This window comes from Phyllostomus hastatus, unplaced genomic scaffold (genome assembly GCF_019186645.2).
Source record: "Phyllostomus hastatus isolate PE091 unplaced genomic scaffold, TTU_PhHast_1.1 phas_contig_150, whole genome shotgun sequence".
In the NCBI taxonomy this organism is placed as follows: domain Eukaryota; kingdom Metazoa; phylum Chordata; class Mammalia; order Chiroptera; family Phyllostomidae; genus Phyllostomus; species Phyllostomus hastatus.
In genome coordinates, this window is record NW_025333611.1 from 20,470,425 (window position 1) to 20,481,781 (window position 11,357).

At 46.3% G+C, this 11,357-nt stretch overlaps 1 long non-coding RNA gene across 1 annotated transcript; it reads right to left on the reverse strand.

Annotated features, from left to right (window-relative positions):
• Nucleotides 1–7,675: 7,675 nt before the first annotated feature.
• Nucleotides 7,676–10,465, reverse strand: LOC123805972. The gene is made up of 3 exons (XR_006783402.1): nt 10,413–10,465; nt 8,158–8,292; nt 7,676–7,804 (listed from the first exon to the last, which is right to left on the reverse strand). It is a non-coding gene; the product is annotated as an uncharacterized LOC123805972 (long non-coding RNA).
• Nucleotides 10,466–11,357: the final 892 nt, after the last annotated feature.

Consider the following 11,357-nt stretch of genomic DNA (forward strand, 5'->3'; position numbering starts at 1 on the left):
GCTGATTCTGCCCTGCCCCCAGCCTTGGCAGCTACCATTCTACTTTCTGTCTTTATGATTTCGACTATTTCCCATGACTCATGTGAATGGAATCACTGTATTTGTCTTTTTATAACCAACTTATTTCACTTAGCATAATGTCCTCAATGTCCATATATGTTGTAGCATATGCCAAAATTTTCTTTTCTGTTTTAAGGCTGAATAATATTCCATTGTTTGTATATACCACATTTTGTTAATCCATTCATCTGTCAATGAACACTTGGGTTGTTTCCACATTGTATCTATTTTGAATAATGCTATTCACAATATTGTAAAACGGTTGTTTTTTATTTACAATAAAAATATTGTAAACACAAGTATACAAATATCTTTTCAAGAACATGTTTACAATTATTTTCAGTGTATGAGATTATGTGGCAATTCTATCTTTAATTTTCTAAGCAACTGCCATAACTGTTTTCCCAGTGGCTATACCATTTTATACCGCCACTAACAGTACACGGGAGTTTTAGCATCTCTGCACACAAATTTTTAAACCAAATGCTTCAACTTAACATAGGGACATGTTTCCAGTCCAGCGGTAGAGAGGGCTACCTAATCATTTCACAGCACTTTACAGATATATTACAATATTTCAACAGTCCCTTAATATTGGCTGCTTTGGTTATTTCAAATTTGTAACTATCATATGCAGAGAACTTCATGAGAATGTACATCTTTGTGCATTTATCCAAGTATTTCATTTGGATAAACCCAGAAGCGGACCCATTAAGTCAAAGGAGAGGCATACTTTTAAAGCTTTGGTGAATGTTACCAAATTGTCCTCCAAAAATGTCAGACTCACACCCATCTCAACAGCAAGAAGAGTTGCTTATTCCACACACAGAGTCCAATGACTTTTCTCCAATGTCACTACCAGAGAGACAGTGGGGGGGCCCTGACATGTTCCTTCACTGGGCAGAAACCTTGAACAAGATTGTAACAGTCCCTCTTCCACAGAGAGATCCTACTCTTAGGTCTGGAAGGGCCCTTCGCAAATCTTTATTGGAATTTTTATTGTGAAGACAATTTTTTCTGTTTTTCTTTCATCTGTTATTTGTCTGTTTCTTCCTCTAGACTGCAGGCTACATGCGGCCAGGGACAGTGTCTGGTTTGTTCACCAATGTCTTACAGAGTGCCCAGCAAGGGAGGGTCTCAGCAAATGTTATTTATCCTTAGGATGGGGGACAAGACAGCTCACCACAAGCTGAAACTCCACGACACTAGGAACAGCGTCTGTTGTTCCTTTGTTGCCCTTTGTGTCTGTTGCGCTAGCACAGTCTCTGGCACACAGTGGCTGCTCAGTATTGGTTGAGTGATTGAATGAACATGTCTGGCTCTAGTGTGTCCTTGAGAGCAGCAGATCTGAACTCCTAGTTCAGTGCCCTTTCTGCCTGCTGCTCCCTCTTGCTCACTTTTAGTGTTTGTGCTGGATTTCTGTCTTTATGGTCCCTTGGTTTCTGTGCGTCAACGAAATAGCCACATTTCGGCTGCCAGACAGCATGGGGCATCACCTGTCAGCAGCCCTGCGGTCCCATGTACATTCTTGAATGATTTTCCAGTGGTGAGGACCAGCAAGGGGATTTCCCCATGCGTGCCCAGCTCTGGCCCATCTGTGCCCCCCTTTGCCTGGATGCTGTTCTGTGGGCTGGAGTCAGCATGAGAGCTATTTTTGACTAAGTGGCTACCTAACCTTGCATAACCCTCAGCCATTCAGGCCAAGGTCATTTGGCTTAGCACATGAAAGACACTTCAGAGATCATGACCCCCCTTCCCCAGAGCCCCTCCTGAGACCCGGAGCTGGGAGGGCAGTGCCACGATGGTGGCTGTGGTTCCCCACTGCAAAGCCAAAGTAGGACCTTCCGAGCATGGCTCAGCTTCTGGAACCAGCCCTGGAAGAGCTCTCCAAATATCTGCTTCCCTAATATCCTTAACACTTGGGTGGAATCACCAATCCAGGATGCACGGTGTTGGGATCTTGCTTTCTCCACGCACACCCAGTCTTGCTTCTTCCCCTAATGTGTTGGCGTGGCAGCTGGAGGAACTCGAGAGAGCACAGGGTCAGAAAAGACCTTTGTCCCTCCTGGGGGAGAAGGGATAAGTTCACATTTTTATCTCAATTTTGTTATATTGGGAAAGAAACAGAATGGCATTCAAGGTCCTTTCCAATCTCATCAGCAAGCCCTTAGCCAAAAGCCTGACATACAACAGCTGCTCACTAAATGCTTAGGGAATGGAATTCACCACCTGCTCCCTCAGACCCGCCACACCCAACTACCTGCCAAGTCCAGTCCTGCTGACTCTGAGCCTCTGCATTTGCCGTTTCCTTCACCTGAGAAGCGCTTCATCTCATGCTTTACCCTCAGGGCCCAGTTCAAAGCCCAGTGAATGGCTCGAGACCACCTTTAAGGTTCCCCTAAACAGAATGGGTTATTTTTAATCTATATTTCCCTAACATGCTGCTCACACTTCTCTTTTGAGATTCTTATGACATAACTGATTATGAACTTCTCTGTTTCTTCTGCCAGGCTGGGAGCTCCACGAGGGCAGGGTCTAGCCCTTAGTTATCACCGTATCTCCAGGACATCTTGCTGCCTGGCACTCGTGGGGCCCCTTGTAACTATTTATTTGTTGGGTGGGGGAATGGCTGGCGACATTTGCAAAGAGGTCTGCAGTTCACAGAATCATTTATATTTCAAATCTAACATGAGCTGGCTGAAGGCAAGAGACACGAATGGTAGTTGACATTCCAAATACTCATGGAGTCCATGTAGCTTTCCTCTCTTAACAATTTTTTAATCTTGCAAATAACTGGTGTTCATTGTAGAAAACAGCACAGCTACAAGAAAATCAATGTTAACATTTTAGAATATCTTCTCCTCCTTCTTTCTCTTATCGTATCCTCCCTTCTACCCCATGTTTTCACAGAAACGGGACCTCACTGTGCTTACTGTTTTGTTATCCATTTCCCTTAACAATGGGTGGACGATAACTGAGAGTATTGGCCCAGCCCTCCTCCCTGGGAAATAATAACCTCTGTTAAATTCGGGAGCTCCCCTGGTAGGGCAAGGAGACCCCTCCATTGGTCTTGGTTGATTGGTACAGAGGCAGGTCTTAACCCCAGCTGGGCCAATCACAGTGCCTAGCTACCCTGCCACGGTTGACTAGTTCTAATTTGGGTACCTGACCTATAGTGGCCCAAATATTCCTGGCTTGGGGCTTTTGGATTTCAAGCTAGAGACAGCTTCAGGTAGACTCTCTTCCAGTGTCCCAAACCTTCTGCCCCACCATCAGTCTGCAGTGAAAAGCGAATCCGTCATGCAGGGAGGGGCAAGCATGGCAGACAGAGAGGGAGTTTCGGAGCTATTCTCGTCCAGATTCCAGCCATTCTTAAGGTCTGGGCACACCGGGCTCCTTCCCAAAACTTGGTTGTCCTACACCCCTTTGGGTCCCACAGGTCAACAAATCCTCCCTGTGCTTTTTCTTTTTTGAGATGGATTTCTCTCACTTGCCGAGGAACAGCTCCTAACACATACACACAACATGTCATGGACATAATTCCATGTCAGTGATATATGTACAACATCACTTTCAATGGCGGCAAGGTATTGTCTGGGTTTCCACTGATAACCAACCTCCTTTTTTTTCATTGTGATGAGCGAAACCTCATAAATTCACCTTTACTCCCATGCATTCGTTTATCAGAATTAATCCCTTGAGGTAGAACTGCTGCAGCAAAAGGTGTTCATGTTCCTATGCCTTTGTGACACAGCTTTCGGTGCTCTGTGACTATCGCCTCTTCCAGGATCACTGTCCACACTGCTGACCCTGTCACTGGACGTCTTCATGAGCTTACGTTATTTCAGACTATTGGTCCCAGTGAGTTTGACCCTAATTAGTCCCTTGTAAAGGGTGAGGGCAGGTTTTGGCTTCAATCTGCCTATAAACTGTGTCCAAGTAGTGTGTTAAAATAGTAAGTACCAGGCCAGTCATGGTCGTGAACATTTTCAGGGGATTTTCTAAACACAAGGACAAGTCCCGAAGTGCACAGTGGATGCTAGATCTCCTGGCTTCAAGGTCATCACTGGGTCCTGAGAGTTTATTCCAGAAGGCAAAGAAAAACACGGCTGTGAAGACAAGTTTGGCACCTGGTGCCAGGGAGCAGGACACAGCCTTCGGTCTGGGAGGTCATGGGACAAATCAGTCAACGGTCCCTGTACTGAGCACTGTGCTCCGTGTCAGGTTACAGGGACAAGAAGGCAGGCAGAGTTCCCTGCCCCCTGCCCTGGAACTCAGTCTGGTGGCCAAGACGGATGCTGGATGTGTCCTACTATAAAGAGAAGTGAGAGTCACCTCGGGCATCACTGGTGGCCTTGGGTAAACAGGTCAGGAGCACATCCCGCTCAGGGAGCAGGGAAGCCTTCCTGAAAACAATGGATTAGGCTGAGATGTGAAGAATGCAGTGGTAAGCCCAGCGAAGAGTGAACAAGCACCCAGGCAGAGGACACAGACGATGCAAAGTCCTGGAACGAGGAAAGCACGTAGCACATTCAGCAGACAGAGAGCATGTGCTGCCTGGCTGAACCGTGGAGACTCCAGCAAACGGAGCAAATGATGAGGGTGCAACGTTGGTGAGGACTCCTCCCGGCCAGGCCTCATGGCCAGTGCTAAGAGCTCTTTCCTGAGGGCCTGTGGGACAGCCCAGGCTCCTGTCCCAGGGTCTGCTCTTTCAGTAGATAGATAGAGCATGTCCACGGAACAGCATACACATGAATGCATCTCTACTTTCTACATAAAGAAACGGCATCCCCACATCACCGCCCTCTTGCCTCCCTTACAACAGTCTTTGTCATGACATTAAATGGAAGGAGGTAATGGAACTGTAAGCACTCTGTCAAAGGAAAAAGGGCTAGAATGGTGGTTTTTAATTTTTCTCTCTCTCTTAAGCACCCAGAATCTTCTTATCAAATGAAGTCTTACTGTACATTTGTACAGCCACCTGCTCCCATGATGTTGCCTTTGGAAACATCAAATTTTACATGTCCAGGACCAAGGCCTTGGATTCTGCCATCCTCTTTAAATCTGTGCCTCCCCTACCTTCTCCATCTTACTTCTGCCACCCCCGCCACCCAGGTGCCCGTGCAAGAAGCTGGAGAGGCAGCTCTGATTCCACCACCCCTGCCCCTGCTCACAGGCCCCCCTCTTCCCGCCACCACCCGTTCTGTGGACCCTTCTCTCCCATCCATCTTCATGTCTCCACCGCCGCAGCCACCCCCTGGGCCAACTGCCACTCACCTGGACTCTGCAGTAGCCCTACCTCGTCTCGCCCAGACCGTGCTGGCCCCTTTGCAGTTCCGTGCTGACCTGCTGACCAGAATGCAGCAGACGATAGAGTCGTGCACAAATCAGAGCGTTGAGCCTGATGAGTTTGCCCAACGTGAACACGCCTGTGTGACCCACGCCCAGATCCAGAAGCAGGGCGAGGGAGGGTGCAGGTGGGAGACGGTGCGGCGGGATGAATGGTAGTGGGGAACAAATACAATAAAGTAAAAAAATAAAAATGGAAACTAACCCCCCCAAATCTGCAGAACATTGCCAGCATCTCAGGACCCCTGTACACCCCCTCCTAGCCACCGCCATTTCTTTCCCAGGATAACTAACTACTACCCTGACTTCTAACCAAACATTTGTTTTGGTTGTTTTGAACTTTACGTATGTGGATTCATGCAGTATGTAGTATCTTATACCTGCCTTAATTCACCCATCATTTTGTCTGTGAGATCCATCTATATTGCTATAGGTAATTATAGTTTGTTCATTTTCCTTGCTGTGTAATATTCCATTGTCTGACTATATCTTTATTTAGTTTCATACTGAGAGTCATTTAAGTGGTTTAAATTTGGGGCTATTACAAAGAGTGCAGTTGTCAATATTTTTATCTTTGGTGCACGTAAGTATGCATTTTCGTTGGCTAGCTACCTAGGACTACAATTATTTCACCATAGGGTATGAACAGGACCACCGCGTGATATTTTTGAAGTACAATCAGATCACAGCATTTCCTTAGACCCTCCACGGCATCCCCTTGGCTTTAGAATCAAGTTCAAACTCTTTATCTCGGCCCCCATAGGCCTGGCCTGCCCTGGCGTCCTGTGACCACACCCTGCCCACCACAAACGTTGCACAGGCTGCCTCCCTGCCATGTTGACCCTTTCTACTCCATCCCTGAAGCCTGCCTGCTTGATAAGCATCCGCTTCCACCTGGCTGACTCTTACTCATTCTTTACATCTCAGGTAATACAGACATGCTCAGGAGGGCCTCTCCTAATCTCCCAGTCTAAAGGAGCAATCATCATTATTGTGTCTCATTGCACAGCTCATAACTGCTGCACTCAGCTCCAGTTTGTAATTGTCCAGTTGTTAACGACTGCCTCACCCAGTGGACTGTGAGCAATAAGAGCCTGACACTGTCATGTTCCCTGGGCAGGAACATAACAGTATATGTCCATGGGCTGTAGAGAGTGGATAAGAGAAGAACCACGGCCTTCAAGTCACACAGGGACAAGGGTGTAAATCTTGGCGCCACTCCTCACTATTCATGTGCCTTTAGACAAGTTAGTTCAGTTCGCTGGGCCTCAGCTTCCTTCTCTGTAAACCAGGGATGCTGCTGCTCACCTCTTAGGCAGGTTTTAGTGATACGCTGAGAGCACATGGATGCTGGATGCACATCGCCTACAGCGATGGGCGCATGGGCAGTGCTGACTCAGCTGTGGCTTTCCACGTGCCAGCTTCTGAAGGCTCACCTCCAGCCCAGGGGCAGGCCCTGTTCTAAGTCCCCGTCTCACAGATTAAGAAATTAAGAAACTAAGGCCCACGGAGGTTAAAGCTTTTGCCCGATAATTCCAGCTGCAGATCCTAGGCCTTTGTCCACTACAGCACTGGCTGCAGCGTGTGGGCGGTCAATAAAAACAGAGGAAGGGGCGGTGGTGAGCTCCTAACAGCCAACGGACTCACACAGCCCAACCCCCGTGACATCTACTCATCCCCATGAAACCCAAAGGTTAGGAGCACAGCCCAAAAACCACTGGGTTACACAAACATCTGTGGTTACACAGAGCTCTGAAGGAAAACTAGATTTGATTACATAAAAATCTTAAACTTCTATATAATGAAAGACATCACGAAGGAGGTCAAAAAATAAATGAGAGTGTGGGAGAAAATATTTCAACTTCATGTAGCAAAGGTTTACTACCCCTGGTATGAACACGCTCCTGCAAACAAACTGGAAAAATACAGGCGGCCCAGTGAAAAACCAGGCAGGGAATGTGAACGGTGTCCAGAAGAGGAAATGAAAGTGGGAAACAAACGTATATATAAGTAGGGAAACGAAAATTGAACCATGAGCTCCCACATGCCTCCAGTACTGGCAAAAATGAAAAAGATCGGTAATACTCATGGCAGATGAAGGCGTAAGAAAACCGACACTACCATATGCACTGTTGGGTTATAAAAAGTATTGCAGTCTTTTAGAGAATTTTTCTGAAATCCTGTGGCAAAAGCAGAAATGTGTGACAACTTGCAGAAATGAAAACAATAATAGGTAGTGATACAAATAGACAGATGGACGAGAGTAGTCATTGCAACGGTTTTGTCGTGACAAGAACCCAGAACCCCCGGCTGCAGCAGTACAACTGCATGTCACACAGCTGTTGATGCAGATGAGGAAGGCCCACGCATGCCAACGTACTGTTATCTCTAAAACCTGCGAAGCAAAGAAAGGATGTTAAACAGCCTTGTCTATGGTTTGATTCCATTTTCATAGAAAATGGAAATAAACATACCCAAATCATCCCGAACCCTTGTTTAAGCAAAGAAACAAAACAAAACAAAACAAAACAAAAAAATTGGTAAGGAAACAAAATTTCTAATTACAGTGTTAAAAGAGTTGAACTGGAGGGTGTCGGTTTTGCTTCGGATACATCTTAAAGTTCAAATTGTTACAATGAGCATGGACTCCATTAAAGATTATTTGACAAGCCCTGCTCACTAACAATGGCTTCATAAAAGGCGTCTGCCTGTCTACTCTCAGAAAACCTTTGCCGCTAGAACGCTTACCTTGCTCCAGTTCCTACAATGAGCTGCCGGTTGGAGAGAAGTTAATTGTCTTCTGAATAACTTCCTCTGGTTAACCTCTTGGCCTGCTCTGCTGCCTAGTTTCCCAGGGGGAAGGCACTCGCTATTATTATTATCCTAAAAAGAGATGTCAGTTTTGAATATACAACACATGCACCTGATAGGAAATCTTTAATAAATAAAAGAGTATTGTAGTGAAAAGTGAGCCTCATTCCCTCCCTCACAAGCCTAGCCACCTAGTTCTGTACCAGTTTCTTGTGTATGCTCCCAGAGACACTCCAGGCATACGCCAGCGTGTGCGCGTATACGTTCTATTTTTTAAACACAAAGCTGTGTATGTCTATACACCCATACACGTATGTTCACATGGAAGATACCTTTTGATTTCTTCCAGCCAGAGCCTGATTTGTTCCAAAGTTGCAATTGTTTTTCTCTGCTTGAGAAGCTGAATTTCCCCCACTGAGGCAATTCCCCGTCCATCCAACTATCTGTCCGCCCATCCATGCATCCATCCATGCGCCCATCCATGCATCCATGCATCCATCCATCCATGCATCCATGTACCCATCCATGCATCCATCCTTCCACGAACACCCACAAACAAGTATTTGGTGAGTACTCCCTCTGCGCCACTCACTAGCAGTGAGAGATAGAGAGGTGAAAAGAGAAGGTCCTGCTCTCACCCAGCTGGACTTCCAGTGGGGAAGAAACAAGTTTTGTAGAAGAAAACAAACAATAGAAGAAAGCTAACAAATTTCAGATGATGGGATGTGCCTTGGAGAAGCTCATTCTCTGTTAAGAGATGGGGGTAGGGGCAAAGGTAGCAAGGGGAAGGGAGGGGAAAAGAGGGACCTATTTTAGATGGAGTGGCCAGGGAAGATCTCCCTCAGGAGGTGACATTTAAGCTCAAAACTGAATGACACGTAGGAGCAAATGTTACTGGTTCCTTGCTCTGATGACTCTCCAGTGGGATTCCAGGGCAGAGTCTCAAGGTGGTCCTGGTGGTGAAGAGGGTGGGCTGTGAGGTCCCAGAGGCATGCAGTCAGACCCCGGCTCTGCCACTGAAAGCCGGGTGAGCCATGGGCAAATTATTTCAGCTCTCCGTGCCTCAGGTTCCTCATCTGCAATATGAGGTTATATAAAATAGGACCACTCTCATAGGACTGCCATGAAGATCAAATGGAGTTAAGCAATGTGGGCTGCCCAGACTAGCCCTAAGAAAATGATCAAAAAATGATGTTAGGCAAAGAGCTTTCAGACAAAGAGTCGAAAGCATGCTCTATTAAGGACAAAACACCTGATAGAAATTTTCTTCATCAAAATTAAAAATCTTCGTCCCAGTCGGTGGGGTTCCGTTGGTTGGGTGTTGTCTTGCACCCTTGCAAACTAAAAGGTCTCTGGTTCGGTTCTCGTCCGGGCACGTGCTGGGCTGTAGGTTCGGTCCCAGGTCAGAGCATGTTCAAAAGGCAGCCGATCGATGTTTCTCTCTCACATCGATGCTTCTCTCTCGCTTTCTCCCTCCCTTCCCTTCTCTCTCAAACCAACAATAAAATTTTTAAAAATTGGAAATATTTGCTTGTGACAGAAAATGTTAAGAGAATGAACCGACAAGTTATAGCCTGGGAGAAAATATTTGCAAATCACACATCTGACAAAAGGCCGATGATATCCAGGATATATATAAAAAGATCTCTTGAAACCCAGTTAAGAAACGGACCAGACCCTTGACCAGACACTTGACCAAAAAGGATAGATTATAGCAAAAAAATAAAATAAATAAATTAAAAGCTATTCAACAGCATCAGCCATTAGGGAAATGCAAAATAAGGCTAAGATGAGAATTACTACACACCTATTAGAATGGCTTAAAAAATCAAGGTGAAATTTTGACAGCAGCAAGTGCTGGCCAGACACAGAGAAACTGCAACCCTCATGCATCGCTGGTGGGAGCGCAAAGCGGCACAGCCACTCTGGGAAACAGTTTGGCGCTTTCTTATAAAGTTAACCCTACACTTAACACCCAGCAATCACCTTCCTAGGCAATCACCCGAGAGAAATGAAAACCCACATTCACACAAAAACCTGTAGACAGATGTGTATAGCAGCTCTCTTTGTAATCACCAAAAACTAGAAGTGACTCAAATGTCCTTTGAGCGGCGAAAAGACAAACTGTAGTAAGTCAATACTACTAGAAAGTTATCAGAGAAGAAAAAAAAAGAGGTACGAATTACTGATACCTGCGATGGGAAAGAAGCCAGTCTCCAAGGTTGCACACGACAACGCCCCGTCTATGACACGCTCCTGCAAAAATAAAACGGCAACGACAAGGGCAGGTCAGCGGCTGGTGGGGGTGGGGCTGCAGCAAGGCTGTGACTACAGCGGGGCAGCTCCAGGAGGTCTGGGGGCTGACAGAACCAATTCATATCCTGATCTGCATCGGTGGTTACCCAAATCGACACATACCTTAAAATCTATAGAAATGAACACAAAAAGTCCATTTGACTTCATGCTAATTTAAAAAATAAGCAAACTAAAAAATGATCAGTGATTTGTTCATTCTAATCCAGCCACTCCCTTACAGTCCCTCTTCCTTCATGTTCCCTCTTTTTCCACCAGAAACGTCTTAGGGAAACGTTTCTACCCTGAAGTATTGGAAGAAGACATCTTTCATAACTTGACTTTGTTACTCTGCATACAAAGGTAATATCATTTATGTTGGGGGAAAATGGAGGGAAAGAGGGAAGGAGGGAGGGAGAGAGGAAGGAAGGGAGAGAAGGAGGAGGAAGTCAATCATGACAGAAGCATGTGAGGTAGAAAGCAGAACCCCTCAGGAACCCCACCCTCCAGAATTCACCGCTGGGAGAAGCTTCCACCAGAACCATTTCCAGGCAGTTTTATACAGTTGTTTCTTCCCCAGGTTCAGAACCCACGTGGTGGGATTCATTCTGATGGATTGCTCAGGGAAACCTTGAGAGCCCTGGGGAGACAGCCTCAAAAGGCTAACATCCCGGACACCAGCCCATCCTCGCACCGAGTCAAAGCATTTCATAGCTGGACAGAATCTCAGGGTGATCTAGTTCATCAAAGGTCACCCAGGCCCTTCCTGTCTCTCTCCAGTGCCACCCCCGACAAGGCTCTGTATCTCATGGCAGCCGCCTCCACACCCCTCCCTCCCTCCCTGT